Consider the following 20,991-nt stretch of genomic DNA (forward strand, 5'->3'; position numbering starts at 1 on the left):
TACATTAATTGTTAACCCAACACAGGTAGGTATTGAAGGAAAGCTTTAAAAAAGAAAAAAAACTCCACAAACACAGCCCCCATCTGTTTACCAAAAGTATCTCCTTTGGCGTTTCTGGTGTTACAGGCACTGCTTGCCCAGTGACATGGTGTAAAGGCCGCGGTGACCGGACTTGCAAAGGCAACATTACCATTTGTTGTCTAAATGAGCACTTGTATGAATGGCCTCTCGAGGGTTTTACTCTCTCTTACTTTTAATCAGTGAAATTGACCTTTCTCTGAAGAGGCAGCAATGACAAAATAAGACAAGAAGACCCTATGGAGCTTCAATTAATTAAGAAAAAAACAAAGGTAAGCCAAATCAAGGGATAACAAAACTTGAATGGACTAACAATTTTGGTTGGGGTGACATCAGAGAAGAAAATAACCTGAGTCGTTAAAATCTAGACCAGCTAGTCAAAATATTTTATCACTTATTGATCCAAAATATTGATCAACTGAAAAAGTTACCCTCGGGATAACAGCACAATCCTATTCTAGAGTCCATATCCACAATAGGGTGTATAACTGATGTTGGATCCGGAAATCCCAGTGGTGTAGCCGCCATTAATGCCTCATTTGTTCAACGATTCAAGCCCTACGTCATCCGAGTTAGGACCAGAGTAATCCAGTCGGTTTCTATCTATTCCGTGCTTCTCCCAGTATGAAAGAGCAAAAGAAACAAGGTATATTTTACAAAAGCACATTCAAATTAATGGATGATATAATCTTAATCTAACAAATATATGTATATAGCCCTGCCTATGAACAGGGTTTGTTAGGGTGGCTGATTAATTGCATAAAACATAAACCTTTATAGCCAGAGGTTCAATTTTTCTCCCTAACAACATGTTCATAATCAATCTTCTTTTATTAATTGTCCCCAATCTACTTTCCATAGCATTCCTTACACTAATTGAATGAAAAGTATTAGGTTATATATGACTCCGTAAAGGACCACACAACATTGGCCCCATGATATGAGGAGACACCAGTATTTACATCAGTGTCACAAGGCCATCAGCTGGAGTTCACATTGGAAAACGTACCCAGAAAGACACCCTACAGAGGAACCACTAGCACACAGCTGAACAAGTAATGTGGACTTTTGTCGATGACTATGTGAAAATGTACCCGGGAAGACACCCTACAAAGGACCCACTAGCACACAACTGGACAAGTCATTTGGACTTTTGTCAATGACCTAGTATTTAAAATGGTAGGATAAGGATGCAGGATTCTAAAATGTTCATGGAAATGCTGAAGGGACAATTCAGAAACAAGGAATAATCGACAAGGTAAACCAACTCCAATACATTTATAATTGCTTACATGTACACAGTAAGAGTTTTTGCTGAATAATTAAGTATTCGTGTATTTGTCTTGATGAAAACATGAAACTTTATGTTGAATAAAAATGGGCCATTTTCCTGTATTTGTACATTACTACTCATCATTTAGTCAATTTCTATAGTTAATGACATTATAAACATAATCACAGAGGCATGCATCCATCAGAAAAATAGCTATGAGTTAATCTGGAAATTGTAGGGCCAAAAATATTTTCAATATTCTCTATTAGAAAATGTATATACATAACAAGGATGAGAGAAAACTCTGATTAAAGGAGATTAAAATGTAATCTAGGGGCCGGCCCCGTGGCTTATCGGTTAAGTGCACGTACTCCGCTACTGGCGGCCTGGGTTGGGATCCCGGGCGTGCACCGACGCCTCGCTTCTCCAGCCATGCTGAGGCCGAGTCCCACATACAGCAACCAGAAGGATGTGCAACTATGACATACAACTATCTACTGGGGCTTTGGGGAAAAAAAAAGGAGGAGGATTGGCAATAGATGTTAGTGCAGAGCCGGTGTTCCTCAGCAAAAAGAGGATTAACGATGTTAGCTCAGGGTTGACCTTCCTCACAGAAAAATAAATAAATAAAAATAAATAAATAAATAAAATGAAATCTAATCTTAAAAGAGTAAAAAGGGCGTTAGTCCTGGAAGACTGGGGATAGGCAGTAAAATTTCACAGAATTCTGAGACTGGCAATGGGCCATTCCCTACTTTCATTTTTATATTGTCATTGCCAAGGGAATTTTGCCACCAAGAACAGAGAGATGGAGGGGAAAGAGGACATGGAAGGATATTGCAGACATGGGAAGGATTCCATTTTCAGGACAACTTAGAGCAGCCGGTTGTCCATATTCTAGATCATGTAACCACAAAGAATTTCCCCTGGCAGATGCCTTCTGTAGCTCTTCCCTCTCAATTTCCACTCATGGCTCTTGGTGAGATCATCCTAAATGAGATCAGGCTGGGAGAAGGACAGAACTGCCTGGAGGAAAGTCCATCTTATAAATTGACCCTGCGCTGGAGCTGGCTGGGCAGAGGACAGGAGCTGCATGGTGGATACCGGCCCCTCTTCAGTCCAGGGACTTTCCTGTATTGCCCAAAGCACTGGATTTAACACTGAGGTTCGCTGAAGGTTAATGGCATGAGGTGTGAGACTAAGGTGTCGATAAAGCACTTGTTGCAACATGTTTTCATGTGTATCAATAGGCGCATAGCTAGGGAGAAAGGCTCTAACGTCTTTATGATCCTTAAGGGAAATTTGACTCACACCAACTTAGGAATCGTTGGCAATAACGTGTCATGAAGAAGAAGGATCGTTGATCTAAATGAACTTATTCACACACTCAGTGGCCTAGTCAATATGGGACGCTGTAACATAAATACCATAAACTGGGTTCTTTATTTATATTTTTGCTGAGGAAGAATCACCAAGAGCTAACATCCATGCCAGTCTTCATCTATTTCGTATGTGGGTCACCCCCACAGCATTGCTGCTGATGAGTGGTGTAGGTTTGTGTCCAGGAACCGAATCCAGGCTACCGAAGAGTAACTCACTGAACTTAACCACTAAGTGGTGGGGCAGGCCCCTAGACTGGGCACTTTTGGTTTTTTTGTGTGTGTATGTGAGGAAGATCAGTCCTGAGCTAAGATCCGATGCCAATCCTCCTCATTTTTGCTGAGGAAGTTTGGCCCTGGGCTATCATCTGTGCCCATCTTCCTCTACTTTTTATATGGGATGTCGCCACAGCATGGCTTGACAAGCGGTGCGTCAGTGTACACCCAGGATCGGACCCTGCAAACCCTCGGGCTGCTGAAGTGGGGCACACACACTTAGCCACTGCGCCACTGGGCCGTCCTTAGACTGGGCAATTTTAACAACAGAAATGCATTCCTTACAGTTCTGAAGATTGGGATGTTCAAGATCTAGGTTCCAGCTGATTTGTTTTTGGTGAGAACTGTCTTCCTGTTTTGCAGAAGGACAGCTTCTTTCTCTACCGTCATCTGGCAGAGAGAGCTCTGGCCATCCATATCCTCATAAGGGCACTATTCCCATCATGGGGGCTTAACACTCATGGCCTCACGTAAAATTAACTCCTAAAGGCCCCACTTCCAAATACCATCACGTCGGGGATTAGGATTTTAAAGTATGAAATTGGGTTACATAGACATTCAGTCCATAGCATTCATGAAACCAACAGTTAACAAATATTTATAGACATCATACAGCTCCAACTGAAGAATGTTCTGGAGATCATGTGGCAAATGATACAATGTCCTTCCTTTCACAGCGTCTTCTTGTGGAGGCAATAAAAATTAACAGGCAGGAGACTGGAGTCAAGATGGCGGCGTAGGCAGATTCTGAACTCACCTCCTCCCGTGGACACAGCCAATTTACAACTACTCGTGGAAAAATTACCCCTGAGACAGAACTGAAAACTGGATGAGAGGAATTCCTGCAACAACGGACAACCCTAACTGGGGTAGAAGAGGCAGAGACCCCCTTCCGGAGAGGAAAAATGCCGCCTACACAAGCCGCCAGCTTCACGGCCGCCGGAAGCAGCTCACAGGTACGCAGCCCTCCCTGGAGACGCGGGGCCCTGAGCCGGGGAGCGCCCCCGCTGTGGGCATATTGTGGACCCAGCACAATCGAGACCAGTGGCATAATATCTGACTGTGCCTGCTACTAAAACACTGGGGAGCACCCCCAGAAAACCCGGTTCACAAAGAAACTAAAACTGGCTCTTAAAGGGCCTGCGCGCAAACTCACCCGTTTCAGGAAGCACCCTAAAATCACCAGAAAGAAAGGTGTACAGTGCTTTGGTGACAAGAGACTCACCTAATAGGCCCTGAGTGCATCTCGGTGAGGGGTGAGACCTCTCCAGGGACTGGGACATTGGCGGCGGCCATTGTTGTGGCCTGGTGTGGGCGTGCTGACACAGACACCATTGGAGTTCTCCCTGAGGCCTGCTAGCCCAGGGTCTGCCCCACCCGCTAGAGCACCGATTTAATCCAGCTCAGCCAGGGCAGGCAGCCCACCCTAGAGACTGGCCTCACCCAACAACAAGCCCTCAGGCAACTTGTGGGCCTGCATAGATTGGTGACTGGATTCTCTGCAGCCTGGCAACTGAGCCGACTTGAGCAGGGCAGGGTGTGCACAAGGAGTGGGTGGAGAGTGTGGGGCGGTGGCAGAGTGTGTGGGACTCCCGCCGTGGAGAGACTGGGTCCGCTTGGGGAGGTCGGGGCGCTCACACGGGGCAAGACTGTGTTGACTGTGTGTGTGGACCTGTGGGCGGCAGGGCTTCTCAGCCGCAGAAGACTTGTACTTCTCAAAGACCCACATAGGAGGTTTGCTCCACCTTCCAAAACCTGAAACAATTGGGTGCTCCTGTGCCTGAGGCCAGCCCCACCCAGCTGCAATCCTCAGAGAGCTGACAAGAGACCTAATAGGCTAGAGGCTTACAGCAATTGTAAGGCCCTGAGCCTAACAACCTGCCACGCTAGAGGCCTACTCACTTAAAAGAAATACTGCAAAACAAACGTGGTATTAGAACTTGCAGCCAACTGTGCTGGGGATCCCCACACCTGATAAAGAGACTGAAGGGCCCACAACAACTACAAGCAGCTGAGCATTACGACAGATGGCCAGGAGCATAACTCAGTCTCCCTGGGCGCCTACAGGGAGAGCAAACAGGCCACAGCAGAAGGATACACGTAGCCCACATAGGGGTCACCCCTGGAACATTGAGAACTGAGGGAAGCACACTGGAAGCCTCCTAAGCCATCACTTACATAAGGTCACCTATCCAAGAGCAGGAGACGTAGCTGACCTACCTAATACGTAGACACAAGCACAGGGAAAGAGGCAAAATGAAGAGGCAAAAGAATACATTCCAAGTAAGGGAACAGGACAAAACCCCAGAAAAGGAACTAAGTGAAACAGAAATGAGCAACCTACCTGACAGAGAGTTCAAACTAAGAGTGTTAAGGATGCTCACTGATCTGGGGAGAAGAATAGATGAGCTCAGTGAGAATGTCAACAAAGAAATGGAAGATATAAAAAAGAACCAATCAGAAATGAAGAATACAATACTGGAAATGAAAAATTCATTAGAGGGACTCAAAAGCAGAGTAGAGGATACAGAAGAACGGATCTGTGAGCTGGACGAAAGACTAGAAGAAATTACGCGAAGTGAACAGGTAAAAGAGAAAAGAATTAAAAAGAGTGAGGACAGTCTAAGTGACCTCTGGGACAACATCAAGCGCACTAACATCCCTGTTATAGGTGTCCCGGAAGGAGAAGAGCGAGACAAGGGGTCAGAGAATCTATTTCAAGAAATAATAGATGAAAACTTCCCTAACCTAAGGAAGGAAACAGACATCCAGGTACAGGAAGCACAGAGAGCCCCAAACAACATAAACCCAAAGAGGCCCACACCAAGACACATCATAATCAAAATGTCCAGAATTAAAGATAAAGAGAGAATCCTAAAAGCCGCAAGAGAATGTCAAGTTACGTACAAAGGAAACCCCATAAGGCTATCAGCTGACTTCTCTGCAGAAACCTTACCGGCTAGAAGAGAATGGCATGATATATTTAAAGTGCTAAAAGGAAAAAACTTACAGCCAAGAATACTCTACCCAGCAAGGTTATCATTCAAAATGGAAGGAGAGATCAAAATTTTCCCAGACAAGCAGAAATTAAAGGAGTTTGTCACCAAGAAACCAGTGCTACAAGAAATGTTAAAGGGACTGATTTAAGGGGAAAAGAAAAGACCACAAATAGGAAAAATTATCTATTTCCATGATTAGAACGTAATGGATACAAATGCACAATAAAGAGGTTAGATATGATATCAAAAACATGAGGGAGGAGGGGAGTTAAAGAGTACAGCGTTCAGACAGAGGTCAAACTAAAGTGACCATCAATTCTGTATAGAAGAAGAAAGGAACAGAGAAAGACTACTAAAACACTGAGAAAAAAAAAGTTAAAAAATGGCAGTAAGTACATACTTTTCAATAGCTACTTTAAATGTCAATGGACTAAATGCTCCAATTAAAAGGCATAGGGTGGCTGGCTGGATAAAAAAACAAGATCCATATATATGCTGCATACAAGAGACACACTTCAGACCTAAAGACACTCACAAACTGAAAGTGAAGTGATGGAAAAAGATACTCCACGCAAATGGCAATGAAAAGAAAGGTGGGGTGGCAGTACTCATATCAGAAAAAATAGACTTTAAAACAAAAACTGTAAAAAGAGACAAAGAAGGGGATTACATAATGATCAAGGGAACAATCCAACAAGAGGATATAACACTTGTAAATATCTATGCACCCAATGTATGTGCACCTAAATATATAAAGCAATTATTAACAGACATAAAAACAGAAATAGACAGTAACACAATAATAGTAGGGGACTTTAACACTCCACTTACACCAACGGACAGATCATCCAAACAGAAGATCAATAAGGAAACATTGGCCTTAAACGACACACTAGAACAGATGGACCTAGTAGATATATACAGAGCATTCCATCCAGAAACTGAAGAATACACGTTCTTTTCAAAGGCACATGGAACATTCTCCAGGATTGATCACATATTAGGCCACAAAACAAGTCTCCATAAATTTAAGAAGATTGAAATAATACCAAGCATCTTTTCTGACCACAACGGTATGAAACTAGAAATCAACTATAGGAAGAAAATCAGAAAAGCCACAAATACGTGGACATTAAACAAAATGCTACTGAACAACGACTGGGTTAATGAAGAAATCAAAGAAGAAATCAAAAAATACCTGGAGACAAATGAAAATGAAAATACGACATGCCAGAATTTATGGGATACAGCAAAAGCAGTTCTAAGAGGGAAGTGTATAGCGATACAGGCCTATCTCAACAAACAAGAAAAATCTCAAACAATCTAACAATGCACCTGAAGGAACTGGAAAAAGAAGAACAAACAAAGCCCAAAATCAGTAGAAGAAGGGAAATAATAAAAATCAGAGCAGAAATAAATGAAATAGAGACCAAAAAAACAATAGAAAAAATTAATAAAACCAAGAGCTGGTTCTTTGAAAAGATCAACAAAATTGACAAACCTTTAGCTAGACTCACCAAGAAAAAAAGAGAGAAGGCACAAATAAGTAAAATCAGAAATGAAAGAGGAGAGGTTACAACAGACACCCCAGAAATACAAAAGATTATAAGAGAATACTATGAAAAGCTATATGCCAACAAATTCGACAATCTGGAAGAAATAGATAAATTCTTAGAATCATACAACCTTCCAAAACTGGATCAAGAAGAAGTAGAGAATTTGAATAGACCAATCACCAGTAAGGAGATCAAAACAGTAATCACAAACCTCCCCAAAAATAAAAGTCCAGGACCAGATGGCTTCCCTGGTGAATTCTACCAAACATTCAAAGAAGACTTAATACCTATCCTTCTCAAACTCTTCCAAAAATTTGATAAGGGGGAGAAGCTCCCTAACTCATTCTACGAAGCTGACATTACCCTGATACCAAAACCAGACAAGGACAACACAAAAAAAGAAAATTACAGGCCAATATCACTGATGAACATCGATGCAAAAATCCTCAACAAAATACTAGCAAATCGCATACAACAATACGTTAAAAAGATTATACACCATGATCAAGTGGGATTTATTCCAGGTATGCAGGGATGGTTTAACATTAGCAAATCAATCAACGTAATACACCACATTAATAAAATGAAGAATAAAAATCACATGATCATCTCAATAGATGCAGAGAAAGCATTTGACAAGATACAGCATCCATTTATGATAAAAACTCTGAATAAAATGGGTATAGAAGGAAAGTACCTCAACATAATAAAGACCATATATGAGAAACCCACAGCTAATATCATCCTCAATGGTGAAAAACTGAAAGCCATCCCTCTAAGAACAGGAACCAGACAAGGATGCCCACTGTCACCACTCCTATTTAACATAGTACTGGAAGTCCTAGCCAGAGCAATCAGGCAAGAGAAAGAAATAAAAGGGATCCAAATTGGAAAGGAAGAAGTGAAACTCTCACTATTTGCAGATGACCTGATTTTATATATAGAAAACCCCAAAGAATCCACCAGAAAACTTTTAGAAGTAATAAATGAATATGGTAAAGTTGCAGGATACAAAATCAACATACAAAAATCAGTTGCATTTCCGTACACTAACAATGAAGTAGCAGAAAGAGAAATTAAGAATACCATCCCATTTACAATTGCAACAAAAAGAATAAAATACCTAGGAATAAACTTAACCAAAGAGGTGAAAGATCTGTACACCAAAAACTATAAAACATTTCTGAAAGAAATTGAAGAAGACACAAAGAAATGGAAAGATATTCCGTGCTCTTGGATTGGAAGAATTAACATAGTTAAAATGTCCATACTTCCTAAAGCCATCTATAGATTCAATGCAATCCCTATCAAAGTTCCAACAACATTTTTCACAGAAATAGAACAAAGAATCCTAAAATTTATATGGAACAACAAAAGACCCCGAATAGCTAAAGGAATCCTGAGAAAAAAGAACAAAGCTGGAGGTATCACACTCCCTGATTTCAAAATATACTACAAAGCTGTAGTAAACAAAACAGCATGGTACTGGCACAAAAACAGACACACAGATCAATGGAATAGAATCGAAAGCCCAGAAATAAACCCACACATCTATGGACAGCTAATCTTTGACAAAGGAGCCAAGAACATACAATGGAGAAAAGAAAGTCTCTTCAACAAATGGTGTTGGGAAAACTGGATAGCCACATGCAAAAAAATGAAAGTAGACCCTTACCTTTCACCATACACAAAAATTAACTCCAAATGGATTAAAGACTTGAATGTAAGACCTGAAACTGTGAAACTTCTAGAAGAAAACATAGGCAGTACGCTCTTCGACATCAGTCTTAGCAACATCTTCTTAAACACCGCGTCTGACCGGGCACGAGAAACAATAGAAAAAATAAACAAATGGGACTACATCAAACCAAAAATCTTCTGCACAGCAAAGGAAACCATCAACAAAACGAAAAGACAACCTAACAATTGGGAGAAGATATTTGCAAACCATACTTCTGATAAGGGCTTAATCTCCAAAATATATAAAGAACTCATGCATCTTACCAACAAAAAAACTACCAACCCAATTAAAAAATGGGCAAAGGACCTGAACAGACATTTATCCAAAGAAGATATACAGATGGCCAACAGACACATGAAAAGGTATTCAAAATCATTAACTATCAGGGAAATGCAAATCAAAACTACAATGAGATATCACCTCACGCCCGTCAGAATGGCTATAATTAACAAGACAGGAAACAACATGTGTTGGAGAGGATGTGGAGAGAAGGGAACTCTCATACACTGCTGGTGGGAGTGCAAACTGGTGCAGCCACTATGGAAAACAGTATGGAGATTCCTCAAAAAATCAAGGATAGAACTACCATATGATCCAGCCATCCCACTGCTGGGTATTTATCCAAAGAACTTGAAAACACCAATTTGTAAAGGTACATGCACCCATGTGTTCATTGCAGCGTTATTCACAATAGCCAAGACTTGGAAGCAACCTAAGTGCCCACCAAGGGATGAATGGATAAAGAAGCTGTGGTATATATACACAATGGAATACTACTCAGCCATAAGAAATGATGAAATCCAGCCATTTGTGACATCATGGATGGACATTGAGGGTATAATGCAAAGTGAAATAAGTCAGAGGGAGAAGGTCAAATACCGCATGATTTCCTTCATTAAGTAGTAGATAATAACAACAATAAACAAACACACAGGGACAGAGATTGGATTGGTGGTTACCAGAGGGGAAGGGGGGAGGGAGGAGGGTGAAAGGGATAATTTGGTACATGTGTGTTGTGATGGGTTGTAATTCGTATTTTGGTGGTGAACATGATGTAATCTATGCAGAAATAGAAGTACAATGATGTACACCTGAAATTTTTACAATGTTATAAACCAATGTTACTGCAATAAAAAATTAAAAAAAAAATTAACAGGCAAACAAAACTTGTGATATTAAAAAGCTAACATAGATCAATTATGACCGATTATACTTACTATTGTCTTCTGGTAACACAAGTCTGATTATCAGAGTCCAGATTAAACAAATTCCCCCGGGGTGAGTGCATGTCTGGCAATCTCACCTAAAAAGGCTCTCTTCCCTTTGTGAAATTTTGTTTCATCTAGTCCTGTTTGCTTCAACATCCCTTTTGTGCTTTCAAACACACAATATTTATTAAATCAATGTTTAATTGTTGCTCTGCCTTTACCACATCTGACTGGAAGCAGACGTTACTGGACTTTACTGGAACCAAATTTCATTTCACTTTTCCTCCCCTTTCTACTCAGACTCTCTTCTCTCACTGTTGAAATAGCAAATGCCTTAGGGGAGAAGCCGCGTGGAGCTGGTGCTCACAATCTTGTGCTTCCCTCGTCTCAGACATTATAGACCCTCGAGTCGTGCCTGCAGAGTGGGTTCTCCAACCCTTCAAACAGCTGTTCTGTGTGCTTTGTCCAGCTTTTATAGCTGCCCAAGGAAAGCTACGCAAAAAAGTGGAACCTGCAGAATTTTATACTGAAATGTTTTAAACCAATGAATATTTGTCATTTTTCAATGAGTATAATTTTATAAGAAACATTTTAACGCAATAATGGCTGTTCTTTGGTCAGAATTCCACGTCATTCATTGTTTGGAATTATATCTAAGCTTTGATACACTCTTCTCAATGCCTTTTAAAATATCACTGTCCCTTACATTTCAATATCTTGTGATGGGTTTGTATCAGTCACCCCCTTTGTACCATTTCAGCTCCTCTTGGCTCCTCAAACCCTTGAGTCATATGTCATTTAGCAACCAGCTTTGCAGGTATCATATTTGCTTTATGCAAGTGCCTCCTGTCTGCTCCCCCCATGTTCTCCCTGTTCCCTCTGCCTCTCCTTCTCACACTGGGGTGTTCATGTTGATGCTGAGGTGTGAAAAACCCCCTGATCAAGCCCACACATGCACGGCCACGTTCCTTGTTGTGTGGATGTGTGTGTGTTCAGCAATTCTGTATGGTCACAGGGGGCATGGCTATTATGGCATCTGTGTGAAGGTGTGTTTTGTTGATGTCTGTGTGTGTCTAGAGAGTTCAAGTCACTGTGGGCTCTGAGACAGTGAGTTGCCTGTATGTGTGTGAGTTTGTGTGTATGTTCTGAGTATCAGTGTGCATTATCAGGTGTAGTTTACAGTCTGAATGCTGCTGGTCATTTGCAAATAGTGTGTATGTGGGTGTGGGTGTGTGTTGTCAGCATTTTCAAGTGTTCAGAGGATGTCTGTCATTGTGGGAATGTGTGGAATAAGTATGTTGTTAGAGATCAGCTTGGGCACCAACATTGTTTGCCTGTTTAGTTCAACACTCTACACCCTTGAAGAAACACTATGTCCAGACAGACACAAGCCCCATTAGGCCCACAGAGGCCCTACTCAGCTGTTTCCTCCCCATCACAGAAATATGAATGGGTAGCCAAGTACCACTTGATATTTGAGGAATTCCTCTAGCATGAAAGATGGAGCAAGAAACACATACACTGAAGTGAGAGACTAAAGGAACAGCAAGGAAATCCAGAGATCATAGTGAAGCTAAAATTACATATCTAGTAACGTCTTCAAAACAATTAGAGATGGACCAGTCTCATGGTTAAGTTCAGAGAACTCCACTTCAGTGGCCCAGGTTTAGTTCCTGGGTGTGGACCTACACCACTCCTCAGTGGCTAGGCTGTGGTGACAAACCACATACAAAATAGAGGAAGATTGACACAGATGTTAGCTCAGGGTGAATCTTCCTTAGAAAAAGAAAAAGATTGGCAACAGATGTTAGCTCAGGGTGAATCCTCCTCAGCAAAGAAAAAAAAAGAAGATAAAACATCCATCAAGCGTATATATATATATATATAGATGTTACCTCACAGTATTGGGGTTCTCTTGCCCAATGCACATTAAAAAAGCCAATTATTCTGGCATCAGCTTTTGGGGAAAGAATTATAGCTTTATTATGTGAGATTGATCTGCAAGGAGACAGGGACCATGTGTCTGTCTCAGATCTGTCTCCCCGATCCAGAGGTTGGGGCACAATTTATGGGATGAAGGGCAGGGTGGTCTGACATGTGGAGGTAGATGATTGGAAGTAAGGAGAAGTGAGGTAATTGATGATCTGCACAAGCAAAGTCAAGCTTCATGGTTCTTCATCAGGTGTGTGTCACAAATTGGCATTGTTACCATGATCTGAGGATGAAGCTTTTAGCTCGATGTCAAAAAGATCACTTATCAAGCATTTGCACAGGCCCAGTTGATGGGTTGGTGGTCTCAACTGGTCTGAACTGGACGAGGGGTCTCAGTTCCTGAAAGAAAACCCTTAACTACTCTGTTGATAAGATAAGGTCAGTTGAACTGGTCCTGGAGGGCCCATGGTTGTGTTGGTATATGCATATATATGCATGTGTATGAGATTATCTTGATGTGTGTTAAATATAGAGTATACACAAAGCCAGGCTCTAGTAAAAGTGGTCAGGACAGATTTTAATCAGTAATATACCACTGCAATAGGGAAGAGGGAGCAGGGTGAACTGAACTCAGTTTGATTTGTACAGAGCTGACTGGGCATTTGAAAGGGAGAATGAGGGAGCAAGCAGAGGGGTGAGCAGGGGATCAGTGGAGTCAGGGAGGGAAAAGTTACAGAGTATTGGTCAGTGCAGTGTGATCTGGCCAGTTGTGTCTGCTATTTGGAAATGATCAAAGTTTCACTTCTCTCCTCTCACAGAGTCTGGGAAACAGACACCCTGTCCTCTTGTCAAGGAATGGCTCTGAGGACCTTGAGAAATGCAGTTATAGGAGATACATACACAACTCAAAGGGACAGAGGAAAGAGTCACAGTTATAAGCACTTTTGGATAAATGCTCTAAGAAAGGGATGTCAGGGGCCAATGATCGAGTGTTGGCCAGAACAAACAGTCAATTATTTTGGCTGCCTTGAGCTTTCTCAGGCAGGCACTTTAAGGGGGCAGGGATAATCCTAGGGATGCGGATTTGAGCTGATAGAAACTATGTCAGTGCTTAAGTCTTATAATATGCGTGGAGGGGTGAAACCATTTGTGCTGCAATGTTGTAGTTATTAAAGGCCAAGATCGAGGCCTAGTGAAGAGGGCTCAAAGGAGCCTGGCTTGAGTTTGGTCAAGTAAAGGAAACTATATATATGAATAAAATATGTATACTTTATGAATAATACAAATCACTATATTGAATAATATAATATATTGAATTTAATATAAATATATATTTAATGTATATATTGAATGCGTATAAATAAGTATGTGTATATATATTTGAATTAAATAATATAAATATATATATGGTTTAAAGGAATATTGAGACATAATAACAGAAATTTCCAGAATTGACAAAAGACTTCTACTCTAGCTTCAGGCAGCTGAATAAATCTCAAGCACAATTAAAAAAAAAATCTAGAGTCCAATCCATCCAGGGAAACCAAAGAACACCAAATACAAAAGAAGATATTCAAAGCCCCACAGAGGGACAGAACACTTACAGAGACTTACATTTAGACCTATGATACATTTCTTAACAAAGGAAGGCAAGAGAGAGTTGGATTAAATCTTCAAGGTACAGAGAGAAAATAAAGTTCAGTGTGTACCCAATCAAACCATATTTGAAGAACTGGGGTGAATTAAAGATATTTTTATGCCAACATTTACGAAGAGTATTACCACCAACAAATGCTCATTAAGAAACTTTGAAAGAATGTACTTTAAGGGGGCCAGCTACCTGGTGTAGTGTTTTAAGTTCAGCATTCTCTGCTTTGGAGGCCTGGGTTCATGGGTTTGGATCCCAGGCGTGGACCTACACCACTGACCAGCCACGCCTTGGTGGTGACCCACATACAAAGTAGAGGAAGATTGGAACAGATGTTAGCCCAGGGCTAATCTTCCTCAAGGAAAAAACTTAAAAAGTGAAAAAAAAGAATGTACTTTAAGAAGAAAGAAATTGATAGAAGAAATGCTAAGATGTAAAAATGGATCATTAGGATAAAAAAGGGTAAACATCTGAATAAATCATTGAAAGCATGACTTTACCAAACAATAATAATATTGACAGTGTATAACTGATGGAGTTAAAAACAAATGACAAGGGAACTTCTGTTTTAGAGTAAACTAGGACAGGAAAGTACTCTTGCTGCAAAACTGGACAAAGACAGATAAGTTATAAATATATTTTTAGAGCATCAGAGAACTTCAGAGTCAACCAACTAAAATTCCAGAAAGAAGAAAAACTATTGTATATGAGCAAGGATTTTTATCTTTCTTTCCCGTGCAGGCGTTTTCTGATTCTGGGTGCTTGCCCAAGATCTGGCTTGCTCAGTCAGAGCCTCGGCTATGGAAAAGAGAAACTAGCCAAACTTGCAGTGATTCAGCAGGACTGGTGTGGCAGATGAAACCTGAGGGCTCTCAGACACACAACTGCTCTTCCTCACAGCACCTGTGCTAAGTTTCGGTGCCACACAGGAATCTGGGTAACTAGGCCAAAAGCTTCCACAAAGCAAAGTGAAACCTCCAGAAGTGGTGGAAGTGGCCTAAGTCAAACATATTGTTAGTCTGACCTTCAGGGAATTTGCCATATTGTGAAGCGATGTAAGGTAGGAGGTTGGAGAGCTGCGCTGAGATGTCTGAAGGGCATAGCTGAATTTTCTGTGGGCTCTCAAACCTCAGGAGACAGAGATGTACCAGACTTAGAACCAGATTCCTATGCGGGGGAGGGGAGCACAACAAACAGGAACAGGGGGAAAGCGGAAGGGCTGGGTTTACTAAAAATGAGACCCAGAACCAAACCCAACTCTGATCAACATCTAATTGGACTCAGGTGTTCCAACTTCACTCTGTGAAGATGAAGTCATGTGGAACCTCTCCAGTTACGTTACACAGACCTTTCAAAGACACCGGTGGGAGGCTGGAGAAGGCAAGCCACAGACTGGGAGAAGACCTTTGCAAATCACATATCTGACAGGACTATAAAGAACTCTCAAAACTCGGCAATAAGAAAATCCAAGTTTAAAACGCGCACAGATTTGCACACTTCGCCAAAGAAGATACACAGATGACAAATAAGCACATGAAAAGATGCGCAACATCATTAATCGTGAGAAAAAGGCACATAAAAACCACATTGAGATACTGCTACGTACCTATTAGAATAACTAGAATTAAAGAGGTTGACCATACCAAGAGTTAACGAGGATGGAAAGTAACTGGAAAACACCTACATTGCTGGTGGGAACACAAAGTGGTTCAGCCTCTTTGGAAAATAGTTTTAAAGTGGAGTTGGTTATGCAGCTGTAACAAATTAGCACAAATTTCATGGCTTAAAACAGCCCAGATTTATTGTTTTACAGTTCTGTAGGTTAGCAGTCTGACACAGGTCCCTGTGGGATAACATCAAGGTGTTGGCAGAACGAAGTTCTTTTTGGGGGACTCTAAAGGTTAATCCATTTCCTAGACTTTTCAAGCTTCTAGAGACCACCACATTCCTTAGCCTATGGCCCCCCTCCGCCACCCTCAAATCCAAGAACTCGGCATCTCTCTGGCCCTGCTTCCCTTGTTCTATCTTTTTTCTACTCTACTGCTTCTCTTTCCCTTTTAAGGGTCTTTGTGATGCAGTGGGCCCACCTGGATAATCCAGGATAATCTCCCTATTTGAAAGTCAGTTGATCAGCAACTTTAATTCTATCTGCAAATTTAATTCACCTTTGCCAAGTAAACTAATGTATTCCCAAGTTCAGGGATTAGGACATCTTTGTGGGCCGTGACTTTGCTACCACAAACAGTTTTTAAAGTAAAGTTAAACATACACATACCATATGACCCAGCAATTCCACTTCTATGTGCTTACTCACGAGAAGAAGACTTATGTTCACACAAAAACTTGTTTGCAAAGATTTATAACAGCTTTGTTCATAGTCAAAATGACAAAACTGAAAATAACTCAAATGTCCTTCAACTGGTAAATGGCTAAACCTTGGTACATTCATACAATGGATACTACACTCAGCAATAAAACAGAAGGAACTGCTGATACAGTCAACAACATGGATGAACACTCAAATAAATGTATTGCGCTAAATGAAAGAATACAGACTCGAAAGACCAAATACTGTAGGATTCCATTTATAGGATATTCTAGAAAAGACAAACCATAGGGAGGGACAACAGATCATTAGTCACCAGGGGTTAAGAGTGGGGGAAGAGTTGACTACAAAAGAGCAGCTCAAGGGAGTTCTGGGTGCTGGAACTGTTCTGTATCTCAATTTTGGTAGTTGCATAGCTCTATGCTTTTGTCAAAACAGTTGTACAAAGAGGAAAACAAATACTTCATTTCTCACCCATCAGATTGGCAAAAATTTAAAAATCTGACAATGCCAATCTGACAATTCCCAGGGCAAGGATGACTCAAACACTGGTGGAGGGAACGGAAATTGTTAAAACTTCAGAGGATGATTTGGCTGCAGCTCGTCAAGATGCAGATTCACATCAGCCTCTGGCCCAGCAATCCACTCACAAGAAGGTGTCCATTCTAGGGAGTCCACACGTGTGCTCGAGGAGACACACACAAAGATAGTCATTAAATGTGGTAGAGGAATGAATTAATTGTGGTTAGTAGTTATTTAAAAAAGAAAGGAAAGAAATGCATATGGGAAAGAATCAACCCTGCTGGCTACATATATGATTTGAGAAGGTAACTCATTGGTTTGTCTACTTAATAGTACGTAGCACAGAGAGCACTGTACTAGGGATCTGGAGACAAACATCTGAGCATTTAGTTCCAACTCTGCCACTAAAGTAACAGTCAGTCTATGAACGACTTAACTTGAGAAACCTCACTTTCTATTTCCTGGAAAATGAAGATGTTAGGCTCTACAACCACTAAAATTATTTCCAACTCAACAATTCTATGATTCATTAAATCAACAATAAAAAATTATAATCCCAAGTACCTATGTTGAGAAACTATTTTTCCCAGACACCCTGAAATCAGAAACTATCAGAGAAATAAGACATCTTAATATATTGATACATAAAATGGTCCAAATCTCTTGGAATGTCTATGACCAGCTTTTTTTTTTTTTATTGATGTTTTAATGGTTTCTAACATTGTGAAATTTTGGGTTGTACATTTTTGTTTGTCCATCACCCCATATATGACTCCCTTCACCCCTTGTGCCCACCCCCCACCCCCCACCCCCACTGCCCGGGTAACCACAGTCCAGTTTTCTCTGTCCATGTGTTGGTTTATATTCCACATATGAGTGAGATCCTACAGTGTTTGTCTTTCTCTTTCTGGCTTATTTCACTTAACATAATACGCTCCAGGCCCATCCATGTTGTTGCAAATGGGATGATTTTGTCTTTTTTTATGACTGAGTAGTATTCCATTGTGTATATATACCACATTTTCTTAATCCAATCGTCAGTTGAGGGACATTTAGGTTGCTTCCACTTCTGGGCTATGGTGAATAATGCTGCAATGAACATAGGGGTGCATAAGCCTCTTTGGATTGTTGATTTCAGGTGTGTTGGATAGATTCCCAGTAGTGGGATGGCTGGATCATAGGGCATCTCTATTTTTAATTCTTTGAGGAATCTCCATACCGTTTTCCATAGAGGCTGCACCAATTTGCATTCCCACCAGCTGTGTATGAGGGTTCCTGTTTCTCCACATCCTCTCCAACATTTGTTGTTTTTTGTCTTGGTGATTATAGCCATTCTAACGGGCGTGAGGTGGTATCTTAGTGTTGTTTTGATTTGCATTTCCCTGATGATTAGTGATGTTGAGCATCTTTTCATGTGCCTATTGGCCATCTGTATATCTTCCTTGGAGAAGTGTCTATGACCAGCTTTTTAATCAAGATCATAACTCAGAGTGTATAAGCAGCTAAACCCACCATATTGACTTGGGTCACCCTCAGGTAAAAATTATATATCCTCTCCCACTTTAACATTCCAAAACAAGTTCACCATACTAATGAGTCCATTTTGTCAAGTTCAGGTCTGTCTAGCCAAAAGTCATTCATCATGTGTATGGTAAGATTTACTTGATTTTTTAACAAAGATAAAATGATGAATGGCTGTTTGTATTTTTCCTTGTTTCATCTATAAAGAGCTTACATTATAATTCAATAGCTTCGGCCTGCTACAATAATTTAAAGAGCGTTTTGAAACTTGTAACATGCCATGTCCAACAGGATCTAGTAAAAAAATCAGTAGTTCAGAATCCAAAAATAGTTATTTAAAAATTTCATTACTACCAATACTTAAACTTCAAAGACACCAATAACCAACATGTCATTTCTTCCTACTGCAGAATTTAATAGGTTATTAACTTCTAGTATCATCCAAAAGCATAATTAGGATGCTATCATTAAAATGTATTTTTAATAAGAAATATTAAAACTAATGATTAAACTATTAAAGTAAATGATTAACTAAATATGAATACTAATGACAACTAACGTCAACTAACGACCTGTTGTCTTTCCCTATGGTTTATCTTTTCTAGAATATCATACAAATGAAATCCTACTGCATTTGGCCTTTTGACCTTTCACCTTCTCAGTCAAATCAAAATTTCAAAATTCTTATTCTATGGGCTTTCCAAATCTAAATTCTTACAATTCTAAAAGAGTATGGAGATAAAACACACACTGCATACTACTTCTAAAATCCTCCTCCTTATCCGATTTTAATTTTAGCACCAAGTGCCAAGAAAATCTTTTCAACTGAAGCCAAAATTCCATACACATTATGTCAATCAACAATTGATCAGTCATCAATCTATGTTAACGGAAGGTGAGTTATTATTAGGAAGCTACATAATTTGCACCAAAGATTGTTTAAAGCTCCTTTAATTAAATGAACTTTACAACAATTCAAAGTTTGCCTTGCAAATATAGAGTCAATTATCAGAAACTATTAATACGATTAGGCTTTTCTATAAAGGTGGTCCCAAGGAAGTAGGAACCGTTCATTTGTTTAAAGAACGTAATGAAGAGCCCAATAGCCTGAGCGGAGTCAGGCAGAGGAGCGCTGACCACAGTGCCTCTTGTGAAGGAAAGCGTTCACCCAGAGATGTCTCGACGTGGCCTAGACGGGGTCCAGGATGGCGCGAACTCAGGGGCGTGCGCAGAGGGTAGGCGACTCCCTGCCGCCCCCTGCACCTCGGATGAGTGGGCAGGAGGCCCCGCCGAGGTGAGGCCCCGCTGAGCTGAGGCCCCGCCAAGGCACAGGGACAGGCTGGCCAAGTGGCGCTCTTTGCTCCTCCAAGGGACAGAGGTTGGGCTCCCCCGCCTCGAGCAGCCCGCCAGCAGCCCCGGCCCCGGAGCCCATCCGCCGCCCTGGACACCGCGCTCCCGCCATACGCGGCAGAGAACTCCACGCCGAGCCCGCTGCCCACCGCCTACCTCAGCGCCGCTCCTGCCCAGCGCTCCTCCACACTGCAGAAAGGAGAGATCCCCAGCACTGAAAATCTTGGAGGAAGGATCCAGAAACTGCTCGAGCCCCCTCCACAAACCCCAGTGGCCACCACTTCCGCATCAGGGACTCCGCCCCCAGTGCATGCGCCCTGGGGCTCTCCAGCTCACCGGCCCCTCTGCCACTCTGAGCACCGGTCCTGCGCTTGTGCGGGCCTCCGAGGATACAATGGGAACCCCTGGGGGGGCGCCGGGAGGGGTGTCGGGGATTGGGGCCCAAGGTGTCCCTGAGATGGAGAGCAAGGGCGGGCTGGCGCTGTGCAGCCCTTGACTCTGCTTTCCCTGGATGACCGTCAGCTCCTGGAGAAGTTCTGCCTTTCCTTGAGGCGACTTCTCCTGTCCTGAGAAGTCCATCACACGATCTAACATCTGTTTATAAAAGAACGATGACATCCTTAACACAATGTGTTGTGTCTCCAGAAGAATTCTCTGCTTCCCCAGAGGATGAGACAGGGAGCAGCTGGGACCGGGTTCTGACCAAGGAAGGAAGGATGCTGAGGGCACAGCTGACTCCCCTACACTGGCTCCTTCCCCTGATCCATGGCCCTGATAGGGCAACAGTGCTGGGGACTACTGCAAGAGACAACGCTCAAGTGTTTGCCCACAGTATTACATTTCTTATGGTTTAGTGGTTAAAACAGGGGGCTAGCTGTCAGTTTTTCAGATGATTTCATTTGCAGAAATGTCTTTGGACAAAGAAGTTTGTTTTCTTCTCTGATTTTTAAAATCAATAACAGTAATTAAAATACTTATTTTCTTAATCTCATTGTCATGCAAAAAGAAAAAAGTCACTTAGATTTCACCAAATTGGCCACATTTTCATTAAAACTTTGGAAGTATTGCTGATTGAGTTAAAGAAAGCATTTGGGAAGAACAATTACCTTCAGATAATATCATCCCAGATAAATGTACAAACAGAGTTATGAGCCGTTTTGAGGGGCCTGGCAAATCCAGTTT

Source organism: Diceros bicornis, chromosome 31 (assembly GCF_020826845.1).
Source record: "Diceros bicornis minor isolate mBicDic1 chromosome 31, mDicBic1.mat.cur, whole genome shotgun sequence".
Taxonomy (NCBI): Eukaryota; Metazoa; Chordata; class Mammalia; order Perissodactyla; family Rhinocerotidae; genus Diceros; species Diceros bicornis.